This window comes from Camelus bactrianus, chromosome 2 (genome assembly GCF_048773025.1).
Source record: "Camelus bactrianus isolate YW-2024 breed Bactrian camel chromosome 2, ASM4877302v1, whole genome shotgun sequence".
Taxonomy (NCBI): domain Eukaryota; kingdom Metazoa; phylum Chordata; class Mammalia; order Artiodactyla; family Camelidae; genus Camelus; species Camelus bactrianus.
The window spans coordinates 107,143,141-107,166,127 of NC_133540.1; the positions used below are offsets into that span (position 1 = coordinate 107,143,141).

At 35.3% G+C, this 22,987-nt stretch overlaps 1 protein-coding gene across 2 annotated transcripts in view; it reads left to right on the top strand.

The window, feature by feature from the left end:
• Positions 1 to 22,987, top strand: part of RBM47 (RNA binding motif protein 47) — a 240,335-nt gene that overhangs the window by 22,559 nt on the left and 194,789 nt on the right. Inside the window, exon 2 of one of the 2 annotated variants that reach the window (XM_074348873.1) lies at positions 3,503 to 3,627. The gene's annotated coding sequence lies outside the window, so the exon portion shown is untranslated. Of the gene's footprint in view, positions 1 to 3,502; positions 3,628 to 22,987 lie in introns of those variants that run through there. The other variant, XM_074348885.1, reaches the window with a different exon arrangement.

The following is a 22,987-nucleotide window of genomic DNA, read 5'->3' on the forward strand; positions in this document are numbered from 1 at the left end:
CCTAATTTTATTGAAAATTGAAAATAGCTTCTGCTTCAGTCTCCATACAAAACATCTACACTCTAATTTTCCATTAATTAATTTTTTAAAACAAAGTCTTCTTTGGGAGAATGTACTTTATTATTTTCTTTCTTTCTTTCTTTCTTTCTTTCTTTCTTTCTTTCTTTCTTTCTTTCTTCCTTTCTTCCTTTCTTCCTTTCTTCCTTTCTTCCTTTCTTCCTTTCTTCCTTTCTTCCTTTCTTTCTTTTTTCTTTCTTTTTGCTGTTAGGAACTTGAATTTAATAGAGGAGTAGTATAAATTATTATTCTGGAAAATAAGCAATGCTAGTTATGGAAAATTCTGTAACTGCGATCCATTTAACCTAATAATTTAACAGTGTATTTAACAGTGTTTTTATCTCTAAATTGAGCTTTGTGTTCTGGCTGTTAAATTCTAGCTTACAGAAAACTTCTAAAATGGAATTGCTACAAAGCTCTCCAGTTGTTTCAAACACAGGGACCTACTGTTTGGCAAACCTGCTTGACTTTGTTTCTTTGTTCTCTTCTTGAATCCTGCTGCTGTCTGTTCTATTTCTCTGGGTATGCAGTTTATAGTTAAAATGCTTTCAAATTGAAACGTATGTTCAGGAAAGGTATTAAATAAGTCTGATGAGTAACTACCTTGACATTACATTGCTTCAAATAAACTTTCTAACGTCAGCTACTTAATAAGAAAATAGCTCTAATCTTACTTATTACTATTTTCTACTTTATTTGAACAAAACAACTTAAAAATTTACTATGTTTCTGAAAATATATCATATTATAGGTTTATCAAAATTCCTCTTACCTGCTGAAAATATTACAGATAGATTATCTACAGATAAATGTTAAGCAAATGAGGGGGGAGGCTAAAAGCTCAGTGGTAGAGCACCTGCTTTAGCACGCAAGAGGTCATGGGTTCAATCCCCAGTATCTCCATTAAAAAAAAAAGTTTAAGCAAATGCTATGAAAATTTACTGAGTTGAATGTAACATACAAGGGAAATTTATGTTGTATTTTTACTTATTACCCTCAAGACAGGAAAATTTCTGATTAACTTTGTTAAGTTGAACTGTATTTGCTGTCAGTTCTTATTTAATAAGTTTGATTACTTGAAAATTGTCATTTTCCACTACTTAAATCTATAATCTTTTGTCATACTTCTGTATACATGATGGTAGGTAATGTGTATAATTACACATGAAAAAATTTAAATATTAGTGTAGGCACCATATATAAAAAATGGATAAAATGGACTTCATCAAAAGTTTAAATATATATATTATCAAAAGTAAAAACTTTAATGATATAAAGGACACTGTCAAGAAAATGAAAAGACAACCCACAGAATGGGGGAAAATATTTTCAAATCATATATTGATAAAGAACTTGTATCCAGAAATTATAAAGAACTTTTGCAACTCAATGATAAAAAAAAAGTCAAATATCCCAATTAAAAAAATAGGCAAAGGATCTGAATAGACATTTCTCCAAAGAAAACACACAAACAGCTAATAAACACATGAAAAGATGCTCAACATTGTTAGTCATTATGGGAATGCAAATCAAGACCACAATGAGATACCACTTCACACCTACTAGGATGATTATAATAAATAATAATAAGGAAAATAACAAGTGTTGGTGAGAACATAGAGAAATTGGAACCCTTTACATTGCTGGTGGGAATGAAAATGGTGCAGTTGCTTTGGAAAACAGATTGGTAGTTCCTCAAGAACTAAAACACTAAAAAAAATTACCTAAAAAAAAAGATATTGTTTTGGTTGTATCACTTAAATTATGGCTTAAACTATATTGAAATAAAGCCATAACATACCTCCCCCCAAAAAAACCCTAAAACATAAAATTATCATTTTACTCAGCAATTTCATTCCTATATTTATATACCCAAGAAAACTGAAAAAAAAAAAAAAAAAAAAAAAGGTGTCCAAACAAAAACTTGTATATAAATGTCCATGGCAGCACTATTCACAATAGCCAAAAAGTGGAAACAATCCAAATGTTCATCAGTAGATGAACAAATAAACAAAATGTGTCTATCTATACAATGAAATATTATTCAACCTATAAAAAAGAATCAAGGACTGATACTTAATACAACATGGATGAAATTTGCAAACATTATCCTAAGGGAGAACAATCAGACACAAAGGCCACCCATTGTATGATTCCATTTATATGAAATGTTCAGAATAGGAAAATCCATAGAAACAAAAAATAGACTAGTGGTTGCCTGGGGTTGGGGGGAAGGAAGAATTAAGAATGACTGTTAATGGATACGGGGTTTCTTTTTGGGGTGATTAAAATGTTCTGGAATTAGTGACAGTGATTGTACAACTTTGATTCACCAAACCCCGCTGAGTTGTACACTTCAGAAAGTTGAATTTTAAGCAGTTGAATTATATCTTAAGGAAAAAGTTGTATGAGGAAAAAAATGCTAGTGTATAGCTCAAACCCACATAGACTGTGCAAATAAATTAATTTTGTCTGATTCAAAAACAAAGGTGACATCAGAGTAATTCTTTATAATGATGTTTACATTGTATATATATAAAATATTAAGTATTAAGGTATAATTTGTTTACCAAACTCATGTTAACCTGGGGAAAAAATAAATTAGCAGTTTATGAAAATTAGAAGGAAAGAGGCAGTTGGTGGTTCCAACAAAATATTTTCCACTTGATAATAATTTTCATAACCATATTAACAACTATTTATTAAACCTTTACCATTTGTAAGAGAATATAGTGTGCATTTTGATAGATTATCTGCTATAAGACCAGCACTGTTCTAGGCTCCATGGGGCTTGTGTGAGAATGGAATGAAATCTTGCTTGAAATCTGGTTCAGAAAGCAGGACTAAAGTAGCTGAAGCAGTTAGGGAGCAAGTGTATATATTTTAGGGCTGAATGCTATGTAAAGATTCCTAGAATTGCAATGCTGAATGTTCCTTAGTTCCTCAAACTTCTCTTTTTGCAGGTCCTAACTTCAGGAAATAAGTGCTGTAGAATTCTGAAAAGGGGCAAACACATCAATCCATTCAATAGATATTCAGTGAACTCACTATGTGCCAGACATCAATAAATGAAATTATTACAAAAATGAAAATAAGACACAATTTAACTGTGTGCATCTAGCATTATGGGAAGGAAATAAGAGAGATTTTAATAATCTTATCAGATAGTCTTTTTCATTGTTGAACTTCTCCAGTTCAGTCCTACCTGTGATATCATACTAATAATCAGAATGAAGAAGCAATGAAATCTGTGGTTAGGAAACACAAGTGTTTCTCAAGGGACCCATGTATTCACATACATATATATTTTAATTTTTCTGTTGTCAAAGAGATTTTCATATTGGATGCAATAAACATTTAAAGCAGAATTTAATGCTATTTTCAGGGTAGATAACATGAGATTAAGCTACCATTTAACTCTACCATTAATTTTTTTTCCCCCCAGAAAGAACATAATGAATTCTGGATTCTGTCGTCAGAAATCGACAAGGTCCTCACTTTTAGTTACTAGCTGTGTAAACTTGGGCAAGTCACTTAATCTCTCAGCTTCAATTTTCTCATGTGTAAAAGGTAGGTAACAATATTTCCTACCTTGTTCAGTTGCCCGGAGTTCAAGGGTAATGTAAATAATGGTCTTGGCATTGTATCTGATACTTCATAGTCTTCAATTAGTATTAACTATGATATTGAGGGGGAGAGGTTAATTAACCTGCCTTTTTCTCCAATTACAATTCACAAAGCAGCCTTGGAGTTTTTGGAAATGGTGGATGTATTTTTCCCCTACAATAATGTCTGTTATATTTTTAGTATTACTTTTCATTACATATTTCTGAAAATAAAAACTAAAGTCTACAAAAAGTCTTAATTAAAAGGCAGGCTTGAGTGGGAACAATAAAACATTCTATGTACAACAAGTTTTAAAAAGGCTAACTTGCAGGGACCCAAGTTCCTTGAGATCAGAGCGGAAAAAACCCCTGTTTAAGGAACAGAGAGGATCCCAGGCAGAAGGCAGGGACCTGAGGAGCCAGCCGTGGCAGAACAGGGGTTTCTTTGAAGCATAATAAGAGGTTTTTCTTCTGGCAACAGACACCAACAGTTGTGAAATTGGAAATTCTATAAATTTATCCCCCACCCCCCCAAAAAAAAGTAGATGAGAAACTGAGCAATGCATGCTTTATTAAAAACTGCAGGTCATCTTATGGACTGCGTCCTTGACTGAGTAGGCATCCTTTCAGAGTTAGGAAAAATAAGACACAAGAGTGTTTTTGCTGTGAGTCAGTAACTTAGTACTTTTATTTTAAAAGTTAGTAGTAGGTCCAGGCTCAACAGTTCTCACTGTGAGCTTGCTGAGGGAGATGAATTCCAAAGAGACAGAAAGTAGATTAGTGTTTGCCAGGATCTGGGGGGTAGGAAGTGGATGGGGAGTGACTGTTAATGGATGTGGGGTATCATGATTAAAATCAATGGGGTGAAGAGAATAGACATGGTTCCTGCCCTCATGGAGATTAGTATCTATGAGGGAGACAGACAAGCAAAACAATCATTGCAGGACAGTATGTTAAATTCAATAGAGGAAGAAGTGAAGGGAGCCAGGTCAGTAGCATTTATGCAGGAAGTAACTTCTAAGCTTAACTAGGAGTTAGTCAGTGGAAGACAGATGAGAGGCAGCAGAAAATAAATCATGGTGTTCCTGACAAAATAGACAGTATATTTAGAGGCCCAGCGATGAAACTGCACATGGCATGTTTAGGGATCTGAAAAAAATCAGATCAGCAGGAACAGGATGGGAAGCAGGGAGAGACCCCAGATGGGAGTCAGGCTACACAGGGGCTCATAGGTCACATCAGGGAGTTTGAACTCTATCCCCAAAACAATGGAGACCCATCAAAATGTTTTAAGGAGGCAAGTGACATGATCTGATTTGAGTTTTTGAGAGATCACTGCAGAATGGAGGATGAATGTGGGCAAGCAAGCCTGGAAATAGGGAGAGTAGTTAGGAGGGATAATCTTGGTGAGAGATAGTGTGACTGAACCAGGGTGGTGGCACTGAGGATGCTGAGAAGTAAACAGAAGGAAGAGAAATTTTGGCAGTTGAATCAGCAGGACTTTGTGATTAATTGGAATGAGATGTTAGGAGGCAAGGACGATTCCATTTGGCAACCTGGGGCCATTCCCTGAGCTGAGAGCACAGAGAGGGAAGAGATTTGGTGAGATTTTAGTTTTAGAAATGTTAGGCTTGAGGTGCCTCTGAAGATATCCACATGAATGTGCCCGGTGGATAATCATGGGCAGTGGCTCAGAAGACTGGCCTGGAGCCACGGACCAGTGAGTCTAGAGATGGTAGTGGAAGCCATGGAAAGAGATGAGATCCTGGGACAGCAGAATGAGAAGAGAAGGGGTCTCAGGGTAGAATCACGAGGAACACCAACAAGTAAGAAAAGAACTGAGGGGAGGAGCCTGCAAAGGAGCCAGAAGCCAAGAGGAAGGAAGAGAATCAGAGGGTCATAGTGTCACATAAGGCAAAGAAAGGAAGACGTGGTCAGATGTGTCAAATGCTAAAGAAAAGTCAGTAGGAGAAGGCCTGAGAATTCTCTGTTGAATTTAGTAACAAGAAAGTTGTTGGTTAACTTTGGGATTTCAGTGGAAAACCAGATTTTATTAAGTGAGTTATCTGAAGATAAGGTGGTAGAAACAATCCTTTGAAGAAATGGGTCTGTGACAGAGCTGGAGAGAAATGTAGAATCAAATGAAGTTTTCTTCAAATAAACAAACAAAAAGGGCACAAGGGAGTTAGCTAGGTTTAAATGATAGAAGGAGTTAGCCAATAAAGAGGGGGAAGTTGAAGATCTAAGACAGAAGGGTTTTAATGATAGAAAGAGCTATTACACAAGGCAGGAGGCATTTACTTCAGATAGGAGGAGAATAGGAGGGACTTCTCCTCCCTTGTAACAGAGAGGGAAGGAGAGGATGTTTTTGGATGCATTTAAGTTTCTGGGCTTCACGCAGCTTGTGCTAGAGCCAGCCCCTACTAGCTCACGGGAGCCAGTTGTTAAATTTTCAGAAATTTTGAGGTCTGGTTAGATTATGTTAATAGCTTGAATCAGCCACAGTGGGAATATTTACACCATGGAAACTGGCAAACACTAGAAATTAGAACTCCCCCACATCCCGCTCCCCAGATTGTCAGTTACTAGGCATTTGCCAGCATACCTTTGGAGGGTAGGAAAGTGAAAGAGCGCCTATCTGAATAGCACTGTCTTCTCTGATGGGTAAGAAAGCAGACTGCATGCTCACGTCAGAGGTTTGAGGAAACTGAAAGAGAGCTTGAATCCTGCGACGTGTGGCAGACAGTGAGAGCCACTTAGGAAAATACAGAATGACTACCAGGCTGTATTGAGGGGCCAACTGAGGTTAGAGACCGTTAGTTTCTAGTGGAATCAGTCCATGCAGTTGTATGATTTCTCCTGCAAGCTCTGCAGCCTGGGGGTCTCTGTGGAGAAGGGAATAGGTGGTTTGATCCAGAGTCAGTCTTTTGCCTGGCAGTTGTGATGGAAGAACTAAATGGAGAAAGAATAACAAAGCTGTTCACAGGAAGTAGCTGCAGTAATGGGCCATGGACCCCAAACCGCAAAGGGACAGAGGTGAAAATAGGAAGTGATAAGTAAGGAGTAGATGGAGGGGCCCTGTCTTCCTGGTGTCACATGCTTTGAGTCCTCTTGCTATCCTGGTCTCATCTTTGCAATTTGGCCCTCCCATTTGGCAGTGCCACTTTTAGAATGTGACATCCAGATCCAAGACCCTCAACTTACATGATGCTCTAGCTTCATCTGACCATCAAATACTGCATTATTGTTCTTATCTGAGGCATCGTACTATAAAGATTGCAATGCCCAAGAGCTTAGCAGCGTTATTAACCACACAGGATAAATGCACTGAAGCAGGGTTCAGCAGATTTTTAACATTTTAGTGGGAATGATCTGATATTTGAAAATCTTTGTTCATCATTTTGATGTACATTACCAGTGAATAATCACTGATATCCTGTAGTATACACAATCACTCTAGATCAACAATAGTGCATATAATTTTCATGAGGATACTATTTTGCATATTATCAGAACATACAAATATTAAGTAACATGGGGGAACTTCAGAGAGCTAATGTAAAAATCTCAAAATGGCCTTCAAGTAAGCTTATTTTCTTAGAGCCATTTAATTTGTTTATGGGGTATGATCAGAAGCTGACTTAATGATGGGACAATTAACTGGCAGTATCACAAGAAAGAACAAATCTGCTCTTACAAGACAAGACTCAGGGGCACAGAAACTATTACTTTATTTATTTTTAAAGGAACTATTACTTTAATTTCAAATGACAATGAATTTTTATAGCTGATCCTTGCTTATAGCTGCCAAAACATTCTAAAGAGTATAACTGTCAGAAATGTGTGTACGTGGTAGACTACATTCCCCATGTCACCTTTCCCTGAGATTAAGTAAACTGAATGTAGTGCCAATGTCTAATTTCTCAATATTTATGTATATATATGTGTTACAGGAATTTTCCTTCTGAATTAAAAATGTCATTTCAGTGAGATAACTGAATTGATGGTACTCTTGTGTTTCAGTTCATCATGATTAGTGCCAGGTTCAATAAATGTAATTCATTTTCACTCACTGCCCTGAGATTAGTTGGATGTCATGGCTTTGAAATAGCTAGATTCCCTGGGGCTACGGGTGTAAATCTTGCCCATAACTTAACGTTCTTTCTTATGAGATAAGTGAGAGTGAATGGCACACAGTTTTCATACTGAGTAGGGCACTTCCTTCTCCATCAAAGTGATTAATTACATCCCTGCATTTCTTACTTGAGTAGCTGACCTCTCAAAAACATAGCAAACAAAGCTATTGATTTTAGTTCCTTCACAGTAGAATTTTTTTCTTACTTTTTTTTTTCCTTAATCATTTGTCTTTGCTAACTTTGGGGTATTTGAATATGTAGTAAGAGGAAGAAGTATCCGGGAGAGCAGGAAGTGTGCAGATGGTTTTCTTTCTTGTGTCGCTCTTCACACTGGCCAGCAAGGGGAGTTATAGGAACAATTTCAGGTGTTTGAGCCGAGGCATTTGTGAGCATACTTCTCACAGCTGAGTATCAGTCATGGCGTCTCTTACACTGGACTTTCTGCATAGATCAGCTAGTATTTTACTGTTGTGTAGCAGTGTAGTTTTCCTTTCGTTTCATAGTTGCTGACCAAAAATCAGTTGTGAACTTCAAGGTAAAAAATCTACAGGAATAGTGGAACACTGGAAATGAAGTGAGCTTATATGCCCAGGTGGCATAAAAATCTAATTGTAGCCAGGAGCAGTCCAAGCCCCCTTAATGCGAATAAGACAGCATTCAGCTGGCTTCAATAAAAAGAGACTTAAATGGAAGGGAGGTGTCCTTGAGGAGCGCCGCCTCGGCTGCCAGGACTGAGAAGGCCATTGTTCTAAGTTCTCCTGGGGCTCATGGAGATTGACAAGGCACCTGCTGCCTTCCAGAGCCAGCCTTTCAGGTTAGCCCTGAAAACACCCAAGGCTGGGACACTCCCCTGGCCTCTGGTCCCAGCCATCCAGGTGCCAGAGATTCAAGGATGTGGGGAGAAGGTGCAGGAAGAGCCCTCAGGAGGGATCTGGAGAGACTGTTTCCACTCCACAAGCAACCCAGAACAGCTCTCTCCCCTTTAAATCACACTTAATGCCACTTAGCTCCATCCAACTTTCTGTGGTCCTCTGTGAAGTCCCTCTGCTAGTAACATTTAGTCTCTTACCACTTTCACCAATAATGGTTCACTTCATTCTCATAGTTTGGGACCAGGATCAATGATTATGTACCCTACTTTGTACCTTGATACTGCTTCCCCAACCCCCATCCTGGCTGCACAAAGTAATATTTTGCTTTTAATGGTATATAGACTAAAAATCAGTAATCAACTGGTTTCCTCTATGTGAAAGTCAAATTGTGATTTCAATTATTTTAAAGATACATTTTGAATAAATTACGATCCTATGCTTTGCTTATGAACAGACTGAATTGTATGAAGAAGAGAATCTGGTCCTGAGAGTAGAAGTAGATTTGAGTTCTGACTGTGCCATTTAAGAGCTATATAATCATGTCGTATCACATAATGTGGGGGGACTTAAGTATTCTCACTACAAAAATGGGGAGAGTGGACAAACTGAGTGGACAAGATTCCAGACATGAGAGGCAGGCAGAGCAGGGTTTTAATCCCGGCTATTTCATGTATTAGCTAGATGACTTTAAGCAAGTGATTATTAGCATTATTTTAAGTCTTTAATGAGATCATGTACATGAAAGCCTTAGCATCATTCTTAGAATATAATGACTCAATAAAGAACAGCTATGATAATAACCATGATAATGATCATAAGTATTAAGATCCATTAGGGCTTTTTTTTTTTTAACTCTAGAATGCAATGACTTCATTCTGAAATGTGACCAATTGCTCTGAATGCATCTGTTCATTTGATCTTGTGCTTCTTCAGAGACTTTGTTAAGAAATAGACTGAAATTATAGAGAACTTTGCAAAGTGTTTAGATTTTGTTATATAGTACTACAGGAAGGTATTCAGCAAACAATGTCATTATAGGCATTGTGATAAATGCAGTCAATGGCTGATTTCTTTTTTCTTTCTGTCATAGTGTAATGCCTACTAGAAATTCTGTAAAGATTAAAATTTGTTTTTGCTAGTAGCACTATGAGTGAAACAAGAGAGGGGTTAAGCTCTTTTCAATTTTAGAACTGACTTAAAATTTTCTTTTCATTTGCAAGTTTTGAAAATGTTCTCTTTATAGTGTTCAAGCTTCATTTAAAATTATTCTCAGATAATAACAATTATGGGAAATGAGCTGTGTTCACCAGCTCTGCAACTAGGATGGCAAATAGATATAATCTATTAAATAAGTATCTGTTGAATGCCCATTACTTGCCAGGCACTGCTCTAGGTGTTGGGATATAGCAGTGAATAAACAGACCAAAGTCCTACACTCGTGAAACTAACCTCCTACTGAGGTTTATTTTCTGTTGAGGTGCCAACTCTAATAGAAGGCCCACCTGTCAGGCTCTGGCAATAAGAATCAGGAGACCATACCAGGGGTGAGGTGTGGGAGAGTCCAGGACTGTGCTGTATTTACCGTCCTCACTGAAGAGCAGTGCTGTCCAATCAGGCAGCCACTTGCCACATGTGGCTATTGAGCACTTGAACTGTGGCTAGTCCAAACTGAGATATACTTTAAATAAAAAAATACACACTAGATTTCAAAGACTTAGCAAGAAAACAAGAGAGGAAAATATCTCATTAATAATTTCATATTGATGGCATATTGAAATAAAGCAACATTGTAGATAGATTAAACATTATTAAAGTTAATTTCATATTTATATTTTTTAAAAATGTGGCCACTAGAACATTTTGATATTATACATGCAGCTTATTATATTTCTGCATGACAGTGCTGATAGAGTGTTATGTCCTGACTTGAGTCCACATAATACCACAAACTTTTTAACCAGCACAGGCAGGAGACAACACTATGAAAAAGTGAAATGTGTTGGCTTCTCCTTTTACTTGCCCTTCTTTTAGTTGCTGCCTGATGCCTCAGTCTTCTGTCTGGAACTCCATCTCTCAGACACCTTTCATGGAGCTATTTCCAGGCAGTTTTCCATGCTTCAGAACTGTCCCACCCTATCAGAACTTTACTGTTCAGAGTCCCTTTCGTGTGAGATATTTAGCTTTCTAAGATGCTAATAGTTTCTGATAGTTTAGCATATCATCCTACAGTATGTGTCCATTAAATGCATATACCCTATAATAAAATGCCTTAGCTGAGAGAAGTCAATCTCAGTAGCTGTGATTTTGTGCCTAATAATAGAGCTGGAGCACTTTTTCTTCCTGGCACAGAAGCACAGAGACTATAATCCCACCTTGTCCACCACTGTCCGTTGTGATCAAGACCAGCCAAGTCCTCCTTACACATCCTCCCTCTCTAGTATATGGACACCATTTCACAGCTCACAAAGTGCTTTTGCAGGTTTCTCATTTTAGCTTTCCATCATTTTCATGAAATAGGTAAGGATGGACTTATTCGTTGATTTAAATACAAGATTTTTAAAAATGAAACCAGGAGGCTATAGGTCTTCTGGCTGTTGAGGTCTATGGAGGAGGGGTCCCAGATGATCCATGGGGATGTGGAGAATAATGGAAAAGGAAAGTGAAAATGTCCTAAAGGTCTTAGCTGTGGGATGGAGGAGAGTCAGGGTGGGGGTGCGGGAAACAGTAGGGCTGGATTAGAACATTACAGTGGAAGTTATACGGCATCTCAGGGGGTAACTTATTTACAAATAATACTAAGGACATATATTCTGCTGTAGAGGACAGGAAGAGGCATAGAATGGGGGAATAAGGGTATAATAGAAAGCATATTAACTTGTTGAAATGAGCAAACATAGAGAAAAAGGAAAAGAGAAAACCAAAATCTAAATTAAACTGATCAATATTACGTAAGGTAAAACATTAGATGTGATGAGCTGAATGTACCCATTAAAAAGCTGAAACTGCCAGATCTGGTGAAAAAACAAAATTCAGCCGTATGGTAGCTACAAGGAATATGCCTAACAAAGTATCAAAGAAAGCATATGTAAAGAAAAAGAAAACAGGCTAGTAACATGAATATCAGACAGATGAAATTAAGATTGAAAGCACCAAACAAGATGAAGAACATTATGTAAGCACAGAAAATTAGGTAAAGAAATTTGCAAAATTTTATATTTATTTATAAAGATAAAGGAAGTAAACATTTATCATGGACTTAATCATCAGTAGAAAATAAAACTAAACATTAAAAGAACAAAGAATCTATTTTAAGAAATCAGCAATGAGAAAAGGGGAAACAAAATAGCCAGAGAAATAAGGAAAAGGTATTAAGGCTAAAAGCCAAAACCAATTAAATAAGAAACAAAAATGATAGCGAGGACAAATAAATCTGGTTCTTTGAAACAATTAATGAAATAACCGCCCCCACCTCTTCCCTCCCCACACACTGCAAGGGGCAGAAAGAGGCAAAATGAAGAAAGAGGAAGAAGTCACACACCCAGATACAGAAGAGATTAAAGGAATAGTTACAGAGATTACTTCATGCAATTTTATGGCTGCAGTTTGAAATTTTAGAAGAAATTAAAGATACATGCACCCCACAACAAACTAGTGAGTATAACAGAAAAAAAACCAGACTCACAAATGTAGAGAAGGAACTAGTATTTACCAGTGGGGAGGGGGAAGGAGGAGGGGCAAGACGGAGGTGGGAGGATTAAGAGGTACAAACTATCAGGTATAAAATAAACTACAAGGGTGTATTGTACATGAGGAATATAGCCAATATTTTATAATAACTATAAATGGAGTATAACCTTTAAACATTTGTGAATCACTATATTGTATACCTGTAACATATAATACTGTACATTAACTACACTTTAATTTAAAAATATATTATAAAATAAATACATAAATAAATAAAAAATGGTTTAAAAAAAGATACATGCACCCCGTTGTTCACAGCAGCACTATTTACAATAGCCAAGACATGGAAACAACCTAAATGTCCATCAACAGATGACTAGATAAAGAAGTTGTGATATATTTATACAATGGAATACAACTCAGCCGTAAAAAATAATAAAATAATGCCATTTGCAGCAACATGGATGGACCTGGAGACTGTCATTCTAAGTGAAGCAAGCCAGAAAGAGAAAGAAAAATACTGTATAATATCACTTATATTTGGAATCTAAAAAAAGAAGAAATGTACTTATTTACAAATAGAAATAGACTCACAGACATAGAAAACAAATCTTTGGTCACCAGAGGGGGAAGTGGGTAGGAAGGTATAATCTGGGAGTTTGAGATCTGCAGATACTAGCTAATATATACAAAATAGATAAACAACAAGTTCATACTGTATAGCACGGGGAACTATATCCAATATCTTATAGTAACTTATGGTGAAAAAGAATGTGAAAACAAATATATTCATGTTCATGTATGACTGAAGCATTATGCTGTACACCAGAAATTGACACAACATTGTAAACTGACTATACTTCAATAAAAAAAAAATAAAAAAGGAGAAGAAATTAATGATTTTCTGGTAAAAAAAAATAAGCAAGTAAAATTAACCCCCAAAGAAGTAGAAAATGTGAACAGACCAATTATTATAGAAGAGATTGAAAAGATAACTTGAAGTCTTCTATCAGAAAAGGGCACCGAAGCCATATGGCTTCCCTGCTATATCTGACTTTAAAAAAAAGAGATAATTATCAAATTGTTTACCATTCCAGACGAAACTCTCCTAATTCATTGTATAAAATGTCAAACTTTAATACCCAAAACTGAAAAATATAGTATAATAACATAAGTACAGACCAATCTCATTTATGAATGTAGATGCAAAAATTCAAAATCTGACTGTGTAGCAAAAGAATAATATACTATGGCTAAACAGGATTTATTCCAGAACATAAAAATGGTTCATTCTCAAAAATCTATTACATCAATAAAGAAGAAAAATATAAGCATATCAATAAATGCTAAGAACGTAGTCAATGGAACTCAGCAGCCATTCCTGATAAAATCTCTTAGAAAAATAACAGTAGAAGGAAACCATTTAACTATGGTTAGTAATGGCAAGCAAATATGCAATGGCAAAACTCAGCAAGCAAATATGCAATGGCAAATCACAAAAAACATTTCAATAAAAAATTAGGATGGCTTCCATCACCAGTATTATTTACATTGCCTTATATGTTTTGACAAGCAAAGAAATGAAAATAACTGTCACCTATCTTGGAGAAAATGAAGAAGGACCTCCACTATACACTAATATAAAATACATTCCTGGAAGATTAAAAACTTAAAGGTAAAAATATAACTCAATGAAGATATCACACAAAGAAATCTAGGTTATTATATATTCAATCTAAAGGGTGAGGTAATATCTCTGACCATGACTGAAAAATTCTGAAACTCTAAAAGAAAAGACATATATACTTCACTATATAAAAATGGCTGTCCTTGTATGACAAAAGATATAAACAAAGCAATAAACAAACAATGGACTTGGAAACATACTTTTATCCTTTGGTTTTTTCCTAGATGCATTATTTACACATTTAGAGGGGAAAGGCTATTTTGTCTGTGGAAATCATATCTGATAAGAGCTAGAGAATCTCTGAAGAAAAAGAAAGCATATGCACATACAGTATCAGGGTCTGCTTAATCCTACTCATTCACACTACGTGTGGTCCATGTGTCCTCAATTAAGAATTCCTCAATAACAACAACAAAACAAATCACTGCATTAAAAACGGGCTAAAACTTGAATAGATATTTCTCCAAAGAAGATACAGAAATGGCCAAAAGCATATAAAAAAAATACTCAGCTTCTCTAATTATCAGGAAAATGCGAATTAAAACCACAATGAAATATCACCTCACACCCGTTAGAATGGGTACTATTTAAAAAAAAGAAAGAAAAGAACATGTTTTGGTGAGGATGTGGAAAATCTGGAACGCTTTTGCGCTGTGGTGGAACTCTTAACTTGATGTAGCTGCTGTGGAAAGCAGTATGCCAAATTCTCAAAAATTTAAAAATAGCTTTATATGATCCAGCAATTCCACTTCTTGGCATATACCAAAAGAATTAAAAGTAGGATCTCAAAGAAATTATTAATGCATCCATGTTTATAGCAGCATTATTCACTGTAGCCAGGAGGTGGAAGCAACCCAAGAGTCTCTCAACAAATGAATGGATAAACAAAATGTGGTAAATACATATTATTCAGCCTTAAAAAGGAAATTCTGACACATGCTACAACATGGATGAACCTTGAAGATATTATGCTAAGTTAAATAAGCCAATCACAAAAAGACAAATATTTATATGAGGTATTTACAGTATCAAATTAATAGAAACAGGAAATAGAATGGTGGTTTCAGGGAACTAGGGAGAAGGGGAAATGCGAAGTAGTTGTTTAAAGGGAATAGAGATTCAATGTTGCAAGATGAAAAAGTTCTGGTGATTGATTGCACAACAATGTGAATATACTGAACATTACCAAACTACATATTTTTAAATGGTTAAGATGGTAAATTTTATGTTATGTGTATTTTATCACAATTACCAAAAAAACCCCTCTGCCTTACACATTTTCTACACATACAATTTTAACTACTATAAGCATATACAAATGATCTCCAGATTTGTAAACCCCAGTACAAACCTCTGCCCTTTTGTGCTGATTTATAGCTCTGATTGCATGCTGGTCTTCTTTTACTGGGTTATACCCCACTGGCTTTTCAAACCCAGCATGCCCAAAATTGTTTTACCCATAAACTTGGTCCTCCTCCTATTTCCTATTGTATCCCTATGAGTGAATGAATGCACCTTGGATTTTTTTCATAGGACTCTAATAATCTGTCTCATATTTAGATAATGGGTCATTTGAGTCATGTTATTTTTTGTAACAGTTTTATTGATATGTAATTCACCTACCATACAGTTCACTCATTTAAAATACACAATTCATAGCTTTTAGTGTAGTCATAGAGTTGTGCAACATTAACTATAATCAATTTTAGAATCATTTCATCACCTTCCTCCAAAAATCCTGTACTTTTTAGCTTTCTTTCCCAGCTCTAAGCAACCACTAATCTACTTGCTGTCTTGGTAGAAGTGTCTATTTTGGACATTTCTGGTAAATGGAATCATATAATATGTGCTCTTTTGTAAGTATTTTCTTTCACTTAGCATAATGTTTTCAAGGTTCACCCGTGCTGTAGCATATATTAGTACTTTGTTACTTTTTCTGGGTAAATAATATTGCATTTGTATGGACAAATCACATTTTCTTTGTCCCTTCATTAGTCAATGAACATTTGGGTTGTTTCTACTTTTAGGCTATTATGAATAATGCTGCTATGAACATTCGTATCCACGTTTTTGTGTGGTTTTTCACAGTGGCTGCACCATCTTACATTTCCACCAGCAATGTACGTGGATTTAGTTTCTGTACATCCTCGTCAACACTTGTTATTTTCCATTTTTCTGTTTGTTTTGTTTTGTTTTTATTCTCTCCATCTTAGTGGGTATGAACTGGTATCTCATTGTGATTTTGATTTGAATTTCCTTAGTGACTAAGAGTATTGAGCATCTTTTCAAGTGCTTATTGGCCATTTGTATACTTTCTTTGGAGAAATGTCCTTTTGGCAAATGTCCAGATCTTTGTCCATTTTTAAGTTGGGTTTTTTGGTCTTATTATTGAGTTCTTAATGAATTCTACATACAAGTCCCTTATCAGTTATACGGCTGGAAAATATTTTCTTCCATTCTTTGGGTTGTCTTTTGGCTCTCTTGATAGTGTCTTTTGCATCACTAATGTTTTAACTTCTGATGATGTATATTTAAACTTTTGATGAAGCCCAGTTTATTTTTTCTTTTGTTGCTTGTGCTTTTGGTGTCATATCTAAGAAATTTACCTAATCTAAGGTCACACATTTATTCCTGTATTTTCTTCTAAGAGCATTATAGTTTTGACTCTTGCATTTAGGTCTTTGATCCACTTTGCGTTTTATATATGGTTTGATGCAGGTGTCAATTTCACTTTTTTGCATGTGGATACCTAGTTGTCCCAGAACTATTTTTTAAGAAGAGACTGTCCTTTCCTGTTGAATGATCTTGATACCTTTGTCAAAACCAATTGACCATAAATATATGAGTTTATTTCTGGACTCTCAATTCTATTCCATTGATCTATATATTTATCTTATGCCAGTACCACAATATCTTAAAACTGTTGCTTTGTAATAAATTTTGAAATTGAGAAACATGAGTCCTCCTCGTTTTTTTAAAAGATTATTCTAAGAGGTGGAGGGTATAGCTCAAGTGATAGAGTTCATGCTTAGTATGCATGAGGTCCTGGATTCAATCCCTGGTACCGCCTCTAAAAATGAATAAATAAGCCTAATTACCTCCCCCCTCAAAAAAGATTATTTTAGCTATCCTAGGTCCTCTGAGTTTACATATAAATTTTAGGATAATCTTATCAATTTCCACAAAGAAATAGCATAGGAGTTTTACAAGGATTATGTTGAATCTGTAAATCAGTTTGGAGAGCATTGTCATTTAACAGTATTAAGTCTTTTGATCATGAACATGGGATTTCTTTCCTTTTTTAATCTTCTTTAATTTCTTTCAACAATATTTGGTGGTTTTCAGAGTGTAAGTTTTGTACTTCTTTTGTTAAAATATTCCTAAGTGTTTCATTCTTTTTGATGCTGTTATAAATGGAATAATTTCTTAATTTCATTGTAGATCGTACATCACAATTTTCATATATTGATCCCATATCCTGCAACCTTGATGTACTTATTCATCACATTGTATTCTGTTTATGTACATTTAAATCAGAAAATTATAAACCAAAAGAGTTTAAAATGGTTGAAATTATTGAGGTAGAGGGCATAGAAAAATCAATTTCCAATTAATTCTACACTTTATTTCATGAGTGTGGCTTTCACACCAAGTTTTATTTCTGCTACTTTTTACAGGAAAATTCATTGTTTTTTCCATTAATTAACTGAAAGCGAGAGAATATAGAGATAATACTAAAAAGCAAAATGCAATTTGTAATATTTATTTTATCACAATTTCAAATGAAATTAAGAGTTTTATACTTAACTAACAAATTTACTTATCTAACAAGCAGTTTCTCAATGATTTGGTTTGTCAGGAACCTTGTAGATATCTGGTAACTTGTTTGCTTATGATCTGGATAGCTATAGATAAAATTCAGATTGCCCCAGTCTAAATGTCAAGGTTTATATCAAGCACAACTTTTTATAGTTTCTTTAACTTTTTAAATTAGGCAAGATGTTATTTTCAAAGAACAAGGCCCCAGTTTACATCAGTACCTTAAAAAAATGAAGCTTTGTTTCAGTGGGCGATAATTATTGTGAAAGCATTTTTTGATGTGAGCACATTTTTCTGGATTTGCACTTTGCTTTAGAACACAGCACAGTCTTCATCTCCCTAAAGGTCCCTGAAAATTATTAAAATCATTTACACATTCTTTGCAGCATTATAACACACTTATATATAAAGGTCACTCTGCTAGCAGCACTAACTGTTCTTGATCCCTTATAAAATTAGTAGTATGTTATAGTTTCATGTTACTGTTTCTTTTGACTGGTATATTGTAGTACTCTCTTTAAATCAGGACTATGAGTGACTTCACTCATTAATGGAGGGTTTTGAGCTTATTTTGATAAAAGATTCACTGTCTACTGTTTACATTTAGGACTTAAAAGTCCCTCTTGCTTATATTTTCATTGTATGAAGATAGTGACTTAATTGATGTTGTTAATGCTGCTATTATTTCTGGCAATAATAGCAGTCATCTTTACCACTCTGTTTTGTCTCTGCTAATAAGATACATTTCTAAAAACTAATGTTAAAAGTGACTCCAAGATTGTAGTCCTCAGGACTTCTACTTTGGCCCAATCTTAATCACCCAAAGCTAGGCTTTTCTAGAACATCATCTGTTGACCTCTGTTGACCATCTGACATCTGCTGAATTATGTAAGTTCATCAAAAAAGTATTTGGCTAGGGTATAAAGGGCTTTTTTCCACAATAAAGGAACTGAAAGCAAAATCGTTGATGGTATTAAATCAGTAAGATGTGTCCTATTTTTTCCTAAATTTTCAGGGATATTTTGCAGTAAATTATATGAACAATTGTCTTTGGGTGGCATGTCTTTCTTTTAGAAAGGGGTTTATTCTGAGGGTGCTTTCTAATGCTTTGAAACACCAGTACACACTTAGAACTCACAGCAACAGATAATGGGAGATGGAGTGGGTAGGAATAATCTTTCACTGGGTAACTAGGACTGAGATTTGCAAATAAAGTGGTTGGAAAAGAAGGAGTATCTCCAGCAGCCTAAGTGTCCTAAGTGATGGATAAAGATGTTGTGTGTGCATATGTATATATATACACACACACAATAGAATATTACTCAATAAAGAATGAAATCTTGCCATTTGGAACAATATGGATGGATCTAAAGGATATTATGCTTATTGGAATAAGTCAAACGGAGAAAGACAAATACCACATGATTTCACTTACACATGGAATCTGAAAAACAAAACAAACAAACATAACAAAACAGAAATAGACTCATAGATATAGAAAACAAACTGGTGATTGCCAGGGAAGAAGGGAGGGAGGGGGATGAGTGAAATAGGTAGAGGGGATTAAGATGTACAGACTTCCAGTTATAAAATAGGTCACAGGGATGTAATGTACAGCATTGAGAATATACTCAATAATAATGTAATAATTTTGTATGATGATGGATTGTAACTAGATTTATGTGGTGATCATTTTATAGTGTATAAAAACATCAAATCACTATGTTGTACACCTGAAACTAATATAATCTTATAAGTCAAATATACTTCAATAAGGATTAAAATTAAAAAATAAAGAGAAAGGGCATCTCCAGCCTGGAAATTTTTTTGTCAGGCAGTGACTGAGTCTTTAACTCTCTTAGTTGGGTTTTTGTTTTCAAACCTCTCAGGAATTATTAGCCTGGGGTCCATCAGTAGAATTTAGGGTGATCTTGGATGAAAAAATTAAATTTTTATTTACACTAAACTCTGAATAAAAGTTAGCATTTCCTTTAACAATGAATGTAGGCAACATATGATGCGAGTATTAGCGATAGCTGTGGCTTTCCACTGAAAGAAATCACAGACGTTTTCATATCACATTACAGTTGTTGCAGATATCTTAGAAATATTGTTTAAGCTAATTCAAATTTATGATAATTAGAACCCCGATCTTGTTATTCAATGTGTTAGTAAGGAAGAACATACATTATCATATAAAAATTGATAACAGTATTTCAATATATTTTATTTTTTAACATGTATTTCATTTAATTCATTTAAAAACATTACTCTTAGAACAAGTAAAGAACTCAGCAAGTGTAGGCTTAGGTACAGTGGGACTTGCAAGGGGTTCTAGGGAGGGGGCTGCCTCTGTGTGGTCACTGAACACGCCCCATCCGTTTGCTCCCTGTGTCTGAAAGGAACTCTGCCAGTTTCAGTATCCGCCAGGAGACCGGGTCCTGGCTAGCTCCAGTCCAGAAGCTGATCTTGACAGGAGAAGTCCTTGTGTTGACCTGTGGCCAACTTGAAAACATACATGAAAATGCATCTCCTCAGGACCTGCTAAAACTAGATTCAAACTGAGGGTGGTCCTTTGGCCAACCTTGGATCATCTTGATTTCAGATTTTCACCCTTGAACCAAGCCCTGGGGTTGTAAGATGAGCCAGGACCTGCTGAATGGGGTCCCTCCGCCACCACTGCATTTATGACTTAATTTGCCACTAAACACCTTGGAGAAAGTATTGATAGTAGCCACCCCAAACCATCAATCAGAAGTGGGAGAAACATAATGATGAAGGCATGAGTTTCACAAGCAGTCATTTTAGTGTTTAGACTAGGAGTACTGAAAAGACAAAATGATAATTTGTTCAAGGAAAAGTCAACCATCTAACACTGTGGTTTAGTTAAATCAACACATTTCAGTTATAGGTGTTTACCGCACATTTAAAGTGATCTTGCAAGTAAAAAGTTCGGCTTACCATGCATAAATACCTCTAGGTCCATCTGGTATTTCTAGTTTTTCATGTTTGTAGAATGAGAATGAAAAGGGAAGAAGTTGCCTTGTTTTCACTCACCTTAAACAGTAATACTGTGTATAACAAACAGAATTTGCTGTGCAGCTGGAATTGCCCTTCTGCTTGCTTGTTTACCTAAATTTTTAGTCTTGGAGATATTGGGTAAAGAAAGAGTCTTAAAAATAGAAGCCCTGGGTTCTAATCCTGATACTCCCCTTGCTAAAATTAATTATGTTCTTGTACAAGTCCCTGTATTTTCTGTGACATAGGGATCGTGGGAAGAAATGAAAAAGGTGGGAGAGAGAGAAAATCAGTGTGAAGTTTTTTGCATTTGTTGGAAAGTTGAACAAACATGTTATTATAAAATATTTTTAAGATTTCTGCTAGTTATAGTGTGCCTGGCAAATAGCAAGTGAAGTTTTATTGATTTGAATTTGTTTGACGTTAGTATTGCTCCTTATGTTTCAAAGCACTTTGTAATAAATAACGAACTAATCAGGTAACTTATTAGTGGTTTTTATACTTTTTGTTGATTGTCATATAAAGAGCAAGGTGGTAGTAGACTGTAGCTAAAATTTGTCAATGTGGAGACTCCTCTGAAAGAGGAGATAAGAGAATTTACTATAATACATTCAGGTCTAGAATATCGTCTGGAACATGGTAACTCTTCAGTAAATATTGAATGATAAAAGAGAAGAGCCCAAACATCACATCTTCAAAGTAATGCTATATTAATTGTATATAGATTATACATAAATTTTCATTAGTGGAGAAGATTGGAGCCAATCTTTCTTTTAAATCCACTAATTCTAGGTTGGGACAATAAATACTGTAATTTAAGAATTTAACCTATTGCTTTTCTCTCCCATAACCCTTTAGCTTATTATTATTTGCAGAGTTTGCAGTTAATAACAGTGTACAATTTTGTGGCAGAGGAAAGGAAACATTACTAATAGAAAGAATGCATTGTATTTTTGCCATTGTATTATAGATAAGGCATGTGGAGCAGTAATGGCAGACATTCTGACCTTGCTTTAATTAAGAATGTTTCATAGCAGCTGACTCCTGGCTTTAAAATACCCCTTCCCCACACATAATTAAATTATCTCCTTGTGGCTTTCATTATTTTCATTTCTTTATGTTAAGTTACAGCCCAGTAAGCTGAGTAAGCAGAAAAAAATAGACCATAGTCCTGGTTCTTCCATATTCTTAAATAAGTTTCTTCATTTCTCTAGGTTTTGATTTCATGCTCTTGAGTAGGGGTTGGCGAAATATGAATCACAAGCCAAATCCAGCCTATCACCTATTTTTATACAGCCCACGAGCTAAGAGTAGTTTTTATGTTTACAAACAGTTGAAAAAAAATCAAAAGGAGAATAATATTTCATGGCATACAAAATTATGTAAAATTCAAATTTCAGAGTCCGTAAATAAGGTGTTATTGGCACATAGCCAGGCTAATTTGTTTATGTGTTTTCTATAGCTGCTTTCACACTAACAGTGGCAGAATTGAGTAGCTGTGACAAAGACTGGCTGGCTCTCAAAACGTATGCTTACTAACTGGCCCTTTACAGGAAAAAGTTTGCTGATCTTGCTTTAGGCTGTGTAATGGATGAAAGAATTTTATTAAACTATATGAAATGAAAATATAGGTAGGCTTTTCAATAAATAAAAACAATTTTAGATATTTCTAAGTGGATTGAAGGATAATCTTTAAAATGAATTTGGTAAGATAAAAGAATATTCTGAATGAAAAGCTAAGCTGCTTTTGCATCAAAAATGTCCTGGCTGCTTCCTCCAAGTAATCTTTCAGTTTTTTTCTTAAACTGATGTTTTAATATTCTGGTTTTATTCAGAATTTAACCATAAAAATCAAAGAAAGATCAGTCAGAGTTAATTCCGCCTGATAGGTAGTCAGAATGAAATTCTTGAGTGGGTGAGACCGAGGTTTTAGTTTTGGTCCCACCACTTATTACCCAAGAAATATGGTAGTTAACATCTTTCAACCTCAGTTTTCCCATCTGTAAAGTGGCAATAACCACATTTAGCTCTAGGGCCAGACTAGACATGAGGGCACCACAGGTATTAATTTGGTGCCTTCACTTCAAGCCAACATTCTTTATTTAT